This window comes from Mirounga angustirostris, unplaced genomic scaffold, assembly GCF_029215605.1.
Source record: "Mirounga angustirostris isolate CCGP_5_RB_7025 unplaced genomic scaffold, mMirAng1.0.hap1 SCAF_4, whole genome shotgun sequence".
NCBI lineage: Eukaryota > Metazoa > Chordata > Mammalia > Carnivora > Phocidae > Mirounga > Mirounga angustirostris.
Window position 1 is genome coordinate 188717452 of NW_026991712.1, and position 12552 is coordinate 188730003.

General features: G+C 44.8%; 1 long non-coding RNA gene across 1 annotated transcript in view; it reads left to right on the forward strand.

The window, feature by feature from the left end:
* The first annotated feature begins 273 nt into the window (after positions 1–273).
* Positions 274–12552, forward strand: part of LOC129045745 (uncharacterized) — a 28083-nt gene continuing 15804 nt past the window's right edge. Inside the window, exon 1 of the long non-coding RNA XR_010411142.1 lies at positions 274–409. This is a non-coding gene — a long non-coding RNA (uncharacterized LOC129045745). The remainder of the gene's footprint in view (positions 410–12552) is intronic.

The following is a 12552-nucleotide window of genomic DNA, read 5'->3' on the forward strand; positions in this document are numbered from 1 at the left end:
CGCCTTTGCATACCCCTCCCCTCCCCTCCGCTCGACGAGCACTTCTGCTTTGCTGGGCAGCTCCTGCCTCCTGCGCAGCTGGCCCCGCACCCCTCTCCCGCCCGTCACTGTGGGGTCCTGTGGGGTCCTGGCCCCTGGCAGCCTGGCTCCCACAACGGCAGATACTGGGAGAGGGAACTGAGGCCAAGCTCCGATCGGAATAGCCTCCCCCATTGGGCCACAGACAGTTTCTCTTTCCCTTTCCTTTTAGAGAAGGCAGGTTCCGGGTTGAGTGTGAGCTCGACCTGCTGGCGGGGGTCCGGGGACAGCGGCTGGGGAATGAGGGGTCCTGAAGAGGGACATGGAGCCTCTTCGAGGCTGGGAGCCGCCCCCCTGGAGCCTGACACCCAAGGCTGATGCCCTGAGCCAGGTGAGTCCCCCGAGCCCGTGTGTGTCTGCGTGTCTGTGTCCCAGGGCTCCCTGGTGTCCCCAGTCCTGGCCCCTGGGTGTGCTCCTGCCCTCTCTGCGGACCCTGCCCTGGGCCATATCCACTTCCTGTCTCACATGGGCTTTTGTCCCCCAGCACTGTCCCTCTGGGCTGACGCAGCCCCTGGCACCCAGTCCCCTGATCCCACAGTATGGGGGAGCAGAGTGGCAGGAGGTCATACCCACCAGCAGCTGAAGTGTTCCTCCAGGGGCCAGGAGCCACTTTTGACTCCAAGCCCCCCTCACCCCCAGCCCTCTGAGCCTCAGCTTCCTCACCTGTAGGACAGGCTTGTGTGTACCTACCATGGGCTGGGCAACACTGGACGGACCATGAATGAAGCATGATATGAATGACTGTCACATTGGGAAGTAATTTCTAAATTGGAGTTGTGTTTGCCCAACAAAATAAAATTTGCTTTTTAATTTGTCATCAAAAATTATACTTGAGGGGTGCCTGGGTGGCTCAGTTGTTAAGCATCTGCCTTCGGCTCAGGTCATGATCTCAGGGTCCTGGGATTGAGCCCCACATCGGGCTCCCTGTTCATCAGGGAGTCTGCTTCTCCCCGTCCGCCCCTCCTCCCTGCTAATGGGCGCCCTCTCTCTCTCTCTTTCTTTCTCTCTCTCTCAATAGAACCAAAAAAAAAAAAAGTATACTTTGGCAGGATGATTTGAGAGTATGTAAATATCCTGTTTCTCTTGAAACTTTCTGGGAAATGGAGAGAAGCGAGGATAGCATGTATGGATGAGCATGTTTGGAGGAGATGCTTTGAGGCTGTGTAAACATTCCATTCTTGATTATTCTTTACTGAACAGTGGCGTTCGAATGGAAGCAAGAGAATTCTCCTTGCATTCATTCATTCATGCATCCATCACGCATTGACATCATGCATTCATTCATTCATGCATCCATCATGAATTGAAATCATGCATTCATTCATGCGTCCATCGTGCATTGACATCATGGAGGGCTTTATGGTTCCAATTTTACCCACTTAGTTTTGTTTTGTTTTTTAAGATTTTATTTTATTTATTTGACAGAGAGAAAGACAGCGAGAGAGGGAACACAAGCAGGGGGAGTGGGAGAGGGAGAAGCAGGCTTCCCGCGGAGCAGGGAGCCTGATGCGGGGCTCGATCCCAGGACCCTGGGATCATGACCTGAGCGGAAGGCAGACGCTTAACGACTGAGCCACCCAGGCGCCCCTACCCACTTAGTTTTAATCTATTACTCTTATATATTCGGGTCTCCAAGTTGTCCCAAATTTTTCCAGCCAGAGACCCTTTATACTGGCTTATGGATTTTTTTGACATATTCCTACCAATCCATAAGCCTTCCCTTAATTTCTGGCCCAAAAGGATGTTCCAAGCTATCTGGTTCTTACCCAGCTCCAGCCCAAAGAAACCCAAATTATTTTTACAGAGAATGGATTTATTTATCTTTTATTTTTATTTTTATTTTTTAATATGGATTATTTGTTTATTACCACATTTTGAGACTGCTTTATGTGTTCTGGATACAAATCTTTATTAGACACAGACTTCCAAATATTTTCTCCAAGTCTGTGGCTTATCTGTTTATTCTCTTAATATCTTTCAAAGAAGAGAAGTTTTTAACTTTAATGCAATAAAACTGGTCAGTTTTTTCTTGTATGGATTGTGCTTTTGATGCCTCATCTGAGAAATCTTTACCTGACTCAAGCTCACGAAGATTTTCTCCTATGTTTTCTTCATCTAGCTTTGTAGTTTCAGGTTTGTTTTTTGTTTGTTTGTTTTTAATTTTATTTTATTATGTTATGTTAATCACCATACATTACATCATTAGTTTTTGATGTAGTATTCCATGGTTCATTGTTTGTGTATTACACCCAGTGCTCCATTCAGTACGTGCCCTCTTTAATACCCATCACCAGGCTAACCCATCCCCCCACCGCCCCCCTAGAACCCTCAGTTTGTTTCTCAGAGTCTCATTGTTCGTCTCCCCCTCCGATTTCCCCCCTTCATTTTTCCCTTCCTACTATCTTCTTTTTTTTTTTAGAATGGATTTTTTAAATTTTATTTTATTTTATTTAAATTCAATTAATTAAAATATAGTGTATTATTAGTTTCAGAGGTAGAGGTCAGTGATTCATCAGTTGCACACAACACCCAGTGCTCATCACATCACATGCCCTTCTTAATGCCCATCACCCAGTTACCCCATTCCCCCACCCATTCTCCCCTCCAGCAACCCTCAGTTTGTTTCCTAGAGTTCAGCATCTCTTACGGTTTGCCTCCCTCTCTATTTTCATCTTATTTTTCCTTCCCTTCTATGTTTATCTGTTTTGTTTCTTAAATTTCACATATGATTGAAATCATATGGTATTTGTCTTTTTCTGACCGACTAATTTTGCTTAGCATCATACCCTCTAGTTCCATGCATGTGGTTGCAAATGGCAAGATTTCATTTTTGATGGCTGAGTAATATTCCATTGTATATATATACAGCACATCTTCTTTATCCATTCATCTGTCGGTGGACATCTGGGCTCTTCCATAGTTTGGCTATTGTGGACATTGCTGCTATAAACATTGGGGTGCACGTACCCCTTCGGATCCCTACTTTTGTATCTTTGGGATAAATACCCAGTAGTGCAATTGCTGGGTCGTAAGGTAGCTCTATTTTCAACTTTTTGAGGAACCTCCATACTGTTTTCCAGAGTGGTTGCACCAGCTTGCATTCCCACCAACAGTGTAGGAAGAAGGTTCCCCTTTCTCTGCATCCCTGCCAACATCTGTCGTTTCCTGACTTGTTAATTTTAGCCATTCTGACTGGTGTGAGGTGGTATCTCATTGAGGTTTTGATTTGGATTTTCCTGATGCCGAGCAATGTTGTGCACTTTTTCATGTGTCTGTTGGCCATTTGGATGTCTTCTTTGGAAAAATGTCTGTTCATGTCTTCTGCCCATTTCTTGACTGGATTATTTGTTTTTTGGGTGTTGAGTTTGATAAGTTGTTTATAGATCTTGGATACTAGCCCCTTATCTGATAAGACATTTGCAAATATCTTCTCCCATTCTGTCAGTTGTCTTTTGGTTTTGTTGACTGTTTCTTTTGCTGTGCAAAAGCTTTTTATCTTGGTGAAGTCCCAATAGTTCATTTTTGCCCTTGCTTCCCTTGCCTTTGGCGTTGTTTCTAGCAAGAAGTTGCTGTGGCCGAGGTCGAAGAGGTTGCTGCCTGTGTTCTCCTCTAGGATTTTGATGGATTGCTGTCTTGCATTTAGGTCTTCATCCATTTTGAGTTTATTCTTGTGTATGGTGTAATAAAGTGGTCTGGTTTCATTCTTCTGCACGTGGCTGTCCAGTTTTCCCAACACCATTTGTTGAAGAGACTGTCTTTTCTCCATTGGATATTCTTTCCAGCTTTGTCGAAGACTAGCTGACCATAGAGTTGAGGGTCCATTTCTGGGCTCTCTATTCTGTTCCATTGATCTATGTGTCTGTTTTTGTACCAGTATGGTACAAAATGAATGAATACAGCTTTGTGATATAGCTTGACGTCCAGAATTGTGATGCCACCAGCTTTGCTTTTCTTTTTCAACATTCCTTTGGCTATTCAGGGTCTTTTCTGGTTCCATAAAAATTTTAGGATTATTTGTTCCATTTCTGTGAAAAAAGTTGATGGTATTTTGATAGGGATTGCATTGAATGTGTAGATTGCTCTAGGTAGCATAGAGATTTTAGCAATGTTTGTTCTTTGTATCCATGAGCATAGAATGTTTTTCCATTTCTTTGTGTCTTCCTCAATTTCTTTCATAAGTTTTCTGTAGTTTTTAGAGTATAGATCCTTTACCTCTTTGGTTAGATTTATTCCTAGGTATCGTATGGTTTGGGGTGCAATTGTAAATGGGATCAACTCCTTAATTTCTCTTTCTTCTGTCTCATTGTTAGTGTATAGAAATGCAACTGATTTCTGTGCATTGATTTGATATCCTGCCACTTTGCTGAATTCTGTATGAGTTCTAGTAATTTGGGGGTGGAATCTTTGGGTTTTCCACATAGAGTGTCTTGTCATCTGCGAAGAGTGAGAGTTTGACTTCTTCTTTGCCAATCTGGATGCCTTTTATTTATTTTTGTTGTCTGATTGCTGAGGCTAGGACTTCCAGTGCTATGTTGAACAACAGTGGTAAGAGTGGACATTCCTGCCATGTTCCTGACCTTAGGGGGAAAGTTCTCGGTTTTTCCACATTTAGGATGATATTCACTGTGGGCTTTTCATATATGGCTTTTATGATATTGAGGCATATTCCCTCTATCCCTACACTGTGGAGTTTTAATCAAGAAAGGATGTTGTATTTTGTCAAATGCTTTTTCTACATCCATTGAGAGGATCATATAGTTCTTGTCCTTTCTTTGATTAATGTGATGTATCACACTGATTGATTTAAGGATGTTGAACCACCCTTACAGCCCAGGAATAAATCCCACTTGGTCGTGGTGAATAATCCTTTTAATGTACTGTTGGATCCTATTGGCTAGTATCTTGGTGAGAATTTTTGCATCCATGTTCATCAGGGATATTGGTCTGTAATTCTCCTTTTTGATGGGGTCTTTGTCTGGTTTGGACATCAAGGTAATGCTGGCCTCATAGAATGAGTTTGGATGTTTTCCTTCCATTTCTATTTTTTGAAACAGCTTCAGAATAGGTATGAATTCTTCTTTAAATGTTTGGTAGAATTCCCCTGGGAGGCCATCCAGCCCTGGACTCTTGTTTGTTGGGAGATTTTTGATTACTTCTTCAATTTCCTTGCTGGTTATAGGTCTGTTCAAGTTTACTATTTCTTCTTATTTCAGTTTTGGTAATTTATGTTTCTATGAATGCATCCATTTCTTCCAGATTGCCTAATTTGTTGGCATATAGTTGCTCATAATATATTCTTATAACTGTGTGTATTTCTTTGGTATTAGTTGTGATCTCTCCTCTTTCATTCATGATTTCATTTGGGTCCTTTCTCTTTTCTTTTTGATAAGTCTGGCTAGAGGTTTATCAGTCTTATTAATTCTTTCAAAGAACCAGCTCCTCATTTCGTTGATCTGTTCTGTTCTTTTGTTTCTATTTCTTTGATTTCTTCTCGAATCTTTATTAATTCCCTTCTCCTGCTGGATTTAAGCTTTATCTGCTGTTCCTTCTCCAGCTCCTTTAGGTGTAGGGTTAGGCTGTGTATTTGAGACTTTTTTTGTTTCTTGAGAAAGGCTTGTATTGCTATATACTTTGTTCTTGGGACCGCCTTTGCTGCATCCCAAAGGTTTTAAAAAACTGTGTTTTCATTTTCATTTATTTCCATAAAATTTTTTAATTCTTCTTTAATTTCCTGGTTGACCCATTCATTCTTTAGTAGGATGCTCTTTAGCCTCCATGTATTTGAGTTCTTTCCAAATTTCCTCTTGTGATTGAATTCCAGTTTCAAAGCACTGTGGTCCAAAAATATGCAGGGAATGATCCTAGTCTTTTGGTACCAGTAGAGATCTGATTTGTGACCCAGTATGTGATCTCTTCTGGAGAATGTTCCAATTGCACTCAAGAAGAAAGTGTAGTCTGTTGCTTTAGGATGAAATGTCTGAATATATCTGTGAAGTCCATCTGGGCCAGTGTGTTATTCAAAGCCCTTGTTTCCTTGTCGATCTTCTGCTTAGATGATCTATCTGTTGCTGTGAGTGGGGTGTTAAAGTCCCCTACTATTATTGTATTATTATCAATGTGTTTATTTAATTTTGTTATTAATTGGCTTATATAATTGGCTGCTCACATGTTAGGGGCATAGATATTTACAATTGTTAGATCTTCTTGTTGGATAGACCCTTTAAGTATGATATAATGTCCTTCCTCATCTCTTATTATATTCTTTGTTTTAAAATCTAACTTGTCTGATATAAGGATTGCCACCCCAGCTTTCTTTTTTTTTTTTTTTAAGATTTTATTTATTTGAGAGCGAGAATGAGAGACAGCATGAGAGGGAGGAGGGTCAGAGGGAGAAGCAGGCTCCCTGCCAAGCAGGGAGCCCGATGCGGGACTCGATCCCGGGACTCCAGGATCATGACCTGAGCCGAAGGCAGTCGCTTAACCAACTGAGCCACCCAGGCGCCCGCCACCCCAGCTTTCTTTTGATGTCCATTAGCATGATAAATGTTTCTGTCCCCCCTCACTTTCAGTCTGGAGGTGTCTTTGGGTCTAAAATGAGTGTCTTGTAGACAGCATATCGATGGGTCTTGCTTTTTTTTTAATCCAATTTGATAGCCTGTGTCTTTTGATTGGAGCATTTAGCCCATTTACATTCAGAGTAACTATTGAACGAGATGAATTTATTCATCTTGTGCCATCGTATTACCTGTAAAGTCACTATTTCTGTATATTGTCTCTGTTCCTTTCTGGTCTACATTACTTTGGAGCTCTCTCTTCACTTACAGGATCCCCTTTTATATTTCTTGCAGGGCTGGTTTAGTGATCACAAATTCTTTTAGTTTCTCTTTGTCCTGGAAGCTCTTTATCTCTCCTTCTATTCTGAAAGACAGCCTGTCTGGATAAAGTATTTTTGGCTGCGTATTTTTCTCGTTTAGTGCCTTGAATATATCATGCCAGTCTTTTCTGGCCTGCCAGGTCTCTGTGGATAGGTCTGCTGCTAACCTTATGTTTCTAGCCATGTAGGTTAAGGACCTCTTGTCCAGAGCTGCTTTCAGGATTTTCTCTTTATCTCTGAAACTTGCAAGCTTCACTATTATATGTCGAGGTGCTGACCTATTTTTATTGATTTTGAGGGGGATTTTCTGTGCCTACTGGACTTGAATGCCTGTTTCCTTCCCCAGATTAGGGAAGTTCTCAGCTATAATTTGCTCCAATATACCTTCTGCCCACTCCCTTTCCTCTTCCTCTGGGACCCCAATGATTCTAATATTGTTCCACTTTATGGTATCACTGATCTCTCGAATCCTCCCCTCATGATCCAGTACTTGTTTATCTCTCTTTTTCTCAGTTTCTTTATTCTCCAACATTTTATCTTCTGTATCACTGACTCTCTCTTCTGCCTCATTTATCTTAGCAGTTAGAGCCTCCATTTTTTATTGCATCTCAATAATAGCCCTTTTGATTTCAACTTGGTTAGATTTTAGTTCTTTTATTTCTCCAGTAAGGGATTCTCTGGTGTCTTCTATGCTTTTTTCAAGCCCAGCTAGTATCTTTATAATCATTCTGAACTCTAGTTCCAACATCTTACTAAAGTCCATGTTGATTAGGTCCCTGGCAGTTGGTACTGCCTCTTAATCTTTTTTGGGGTGAGTTCTTCCATCTTGTCATTATGTCTTGCAAAAAGTGGTTGCTTTTTTTTTTTGCAGAATTGCAGCAATTCTTTTCTTAGATCTCCAGTTGAGTTTGCAAGTGTTCAGAATGATTTGATAGCTATCTAGCTGAATTCCAGGGACCAGATGAAATTAGGGTCCCCTGCTCCTCCACCATCTTACCTTTAGAACCCAACATGAGTGGGGATGCTATTTGTCAGTGCGGCGTCATTGCTTCCAGGATTTCACAGGGAATGATTTAGAAAGTGTGCACCCATGCCTCCCTACACTCATGTGTACCACACACACAGATGCATTGAGAGACACGTAAACACAAGTTCACACTGAGAGCTCCAGTTCCAGACAAACCACAGTGTGCACCCCCCTCCGTTCCTGACAGGAGCCCAGCTTCCTTTGTCCAGAACTTATTTGCTCGCTGGCTCAGTCTTAGAAGACACAGACCCTTGTCTCAGGATTGCTGCCATTGTGAGAATCCTGCCAACTAACGAGTTTAGTATTTGCTTGCGATTATTTTTTTCTTTAGTCCAAATACCATTCTCCAAAGTTGCAAAAATACCATTCTCCAAAGTAGGTTAGTTTTTCTTTTTCTTGGTGGTTGTTTTATTCATTTGAAATATAATTTTGTTCATTATTTGAGTTTCAGTTGTTTTACAAGTTTGCATTCATCCCTTGTTGATTCAATCTATTAACGTTAAAAAAATAAAACTGCCAGTTATTTTACCAGAAAAAAAAATGGGTTTATTTAGGAATAGCAATCTGAGAGTTGCAATCTGAGACCAGCAAGCTACAGCAAAATTGTGCAAGTGCATGGGGCGCCTGGGTGGCTCAGTTGTTGAGTATCTGCCTTCCGCTCAGATCATGATCCCAGGGTCCTGGGATCGAGCCCTGCATTGGGCTCCCTGCTCAGCAGGAAGCCTGATTCTCCCTCTCCCACTCCCCCTGCTTGTGTTCCCTCTCTCACTGTGTCTCTCTGTGTCAAATAAATAAAATCTTTTTAAAAAATCTAAAAAAAACAAAGCAAAACAAAACTCTGCAAGTGCAGAGAGCAAAGCAGAGGCCAAAGCAGAAGGGGCTCTTTCCTACAGGAAAGCCAAAGCTGGGAGAGGCTCTCATAAACAAAACCTCCGCTGCAGGTGTCTGTTAGCCATTTTTATGTCTTCCTCAGAAAAGTGTCTTTTCATATCTTCTGCCCACTTTTTGAATTGATTATTTGTTTTTTGGCTGTTGAGTTTGAGAAGTTCTTTATAGATCTTGGATACAAGCCCTTTATCTGTAGTGTCATTTGCAAATATCTTCTCCCATTCTGTGGGTTGCCTCTTTGTTTTGTTGACTGTTTCCTTTGCTGTGCAGAAGCTTTTTATCTTGATGAAATCCCAAAAGTTCATTTTTGCTTTTGTTTCACTAGCTTTTGGAGATGTGTCTTGAAAGAAGTTGCTGTGGGCGATGTCAAAGAGGTTACTACCTATGTTCTCCTCTAGGATTTTGATGGATTCCTGTCTCACATTGAGGTCTTTCATCCACTTTGAGTTTATCTTTGTGAATGGTGTTAGAGAATGGTCGAGTTTCATTCTGCTGCATGTGGCTGTCCAATTTTCCCAGCACCATTTATTGAAGAGACTTTTTTCTGTTGCATGTTTTTTCCTGCTTTGTCAAAGATTATTTGACCATAGAGTTGAGGGTCCATATCTGGGTTCTCTATTCTGTTCCATTGGTCTATATGTCTGTTTTTGTGCCAGTACCATGCTGTCTTGGTGATCACAGCTTTGTAATATAGCTTGAAATTGGGCAATGTGATGCCCCCAGCTTTGTTTTTCTTTTTCAACATTTGCTTGGCAATTCGGGGTCTTTTCTGATTCCATACAAATTTTAGGATTGTTTGTTCCAGCACTTTGAAAAATGTTCATCATCATTAGCCATCAGAGAAATCCAAATCAAAACCACATTGAGATACCACCTTACACCAGTTAGAATGGCAAAAATGGACAGGGAAAGAAACAACAAATGTTGGAGAGGTTGTGGAGAAAGGGGAACCCTCTTACACTGTTGGTGGGAATGCAAGTTGGTACAGCCACCTTGAAAAACAGTGTGGAGGTTCCTCAAAAATTTAAAAATAGAGCTACCCTATGACCCAGCAATTGCACTCCTGGGTATTTACCCCAAAGACACAGATGTAGTGAAGAGAAGGGCCATATGCACCCCAATGTTTGTAGCAGCAATGTCCGCAATAGCCAAACTGTGGAAAGAGCCGAGATGCCCTTCAACAGATGAATGAATAAAGAAGATGTGGTCCATATATACAATGGAATATTACTCAGCCATCAGAAAGGATGACTACCCAACTTTTACATCAACATGGTTGGAACTGGAGATTATGCTAAGTGAAATAAGTCAAGCAGAGAAAGTTTATTATCATATGGTTTCATTTATTTGTGGAACATAAGGAATAGCATGGAGGACATTAGGAGAAGGAAGGGAAAAATGAGGGGGGGTGGTAATTGGAGGGAGAGATGAACCATGAGAGACTATGGACTCTGAGAAACAAATGGGGTTTTAGAGGGGAGGGGGGATTGGTTAGCCCGGTGATGGGTATTAAGGAGGGCACATACTGCATGGAGCACTGGGTGTTATACGAAAACAATGGATCGTGGATCACCACATCAAAAACCAATGATGTATGGTGACTAACATAACATAATAAAATTTAAAAAAAAAAAATCAAAAAAAAAAAAAAACCCTCCGCTGCAAACAGTCTGAAACGTAGTGACTTTTCATTGGCTGGGCTGGGACTGTCTCTCATTGGCTGGGCTGGGACTGTCTCTCATTGGCTGGGCTGAGACGGTCTCTCATTGGCTGGGCTGGGACTGTCTCTCATTGGCTGAGCTGTGATCCTCTCATTGGCTGGGCTGGGACAGTCTCTCATTGGCTGGGCTGTTGCTGGGTAGGAGGAAGCTTTTCTTGCTCCTGCTGGGGTAGTGAAATTACTCGCCACCCACTGCAAGATCCGCCTTTCCGTGTAGGGTCTGCCGTTGACCACCGGTGCGGCCCCTCTTGGCTCCACCGGGCCTGTCAGCTAAGGGCAGGCTCGGGCAGGGTGCTGGCAGGGCTGGCTGCGAGCACCACCTGCTTCGCGGATGCAGGAGCCTCCTGGGGTCGCTCCTCCCCTCCCACCCCTCCTTTCGGGCTGCTTGCCGGCTGCTTGCCGGCTGCTTGCCTGCTGCCCGGGTCAAGGAGAGCTCTAGGATGTTACCACGAGGGCACTTGCCCACTGTCTGCCACAGCAGGACCTGGAGTTCTGAAGGATGCGTGAGGACGGCCCAGGTGCCGAGTAAGACCTCCTCATCAGAGGCCAGGACACCCACCAGGACCAGACTGCTCTCCTCCCTCCTGGCCTGTTGGCCCCGGGAGCCGCAGCGCCAGCTCAGCAGGACTCTTGCTGTGTTGCTGGAAGAAGCCCCCCTCCCCCTCCCCTGGGCCCCAGGAGCCCTACCCCTCAGAACCCAGAGCCGCCCGATGGGGCTCAGTGTCCCCCCAGCACTGGAGGGCAAGGGCTCAGGACTCAGCCGGGGACTGAGGGAGCAGGGAGGCGCACTCCAGCAACTCTTTCGGTTTCCCCATGGTTGGGACCCTCAGGGTGGCCGTTCCAGGGTCGGGGCTCCTGCAAGGAGATGCCTGCCTGGTGTCCTGCCCACACCAGCTCGGCTGCAGAGAAAGGACCCAGCGGGCTGGCAGGACGCCCCGATCTCTGGCCTCCTGCTGGCCGGAGGGAAGGGCGCTGGGAGCAGAAAGAGCTGCTTGCTGACGGACTCAGGATCGCCGGCCTGGGTGGCCCTACTTCACGCCCTCAAAACCCTGGACCAGGGAGGGGCCGGAGGGGATGGGGTGGAAGCAGAAACAGACACAGGTGAAGTGGTCACGAGGAGGAGGTCTGGGGTTTGCCGAGCCCGCGGGGTAGGCAGCCACTGAGGGCTCAGGGCTCCCAGGGCGGCAGGAGAAGGGAGGACAGGGTGGGGAAGGGCTTGCAAAGGTTGGGAGGTGGGCCTGGCAGGCTCAGGGTGGGGCTGTGGGTTGAGGCCCTTGGGGCGGGGAGCAGCCTGCCCCATCCTGCCCCATGACTTCCCTCCAGAAACCTCTAACCAGTTCACTCCCAGATTGGCGAAGAGGGGCCACATCTCAGGAACACAAAATAAATACATTGATTGAAGAGCCCACAGATGCCACTCTCAGGGTTGTGTGACGTGGGCAGTGTGCACACAGTGGGTTCGTGCTGATGCTAAGGACCCACCCCCTCTGTCCCCAACCCCGTGTCGCCTCCCCCCCCCCCCCCCCTATTCCTGAGCTCCTGGCGGAGGCTCTGGGCTGGTCTCTGGAATCCTTTGGGCATCTCCTCCGTGGCCGTGTTAAAACCCTTGGATCTGTGTTTCTCAAAAAAAGGCTCCTGATAGAATGGGGGCAGGAAATACGCAGAAGGACTCAAAAGGGCTGAAATGTGGTGAGGGCTCGGAGCCGAGTCGCTGAATGTGCTGTTTGTAAAAATGTGTTTTGGGGGATGTTACCTGTTGAATTCTTTGGTGCTTTCAAAGGTCAGGAAATGCCTGTGAGGTGACTGGCGCCTCACTAGCACCTTCTGGGCCGGACTTGAAGTGTCCTTCTTGGTGAACCTGGCCGTCAGCCTGCACCGGTGACCCCAAGGACACCGCGCTGGGCACGCTGGTCCAGGGGCGCCAAGCCGTTGCCCAACCTCACGCTGCTCAGACACTGGGATGAG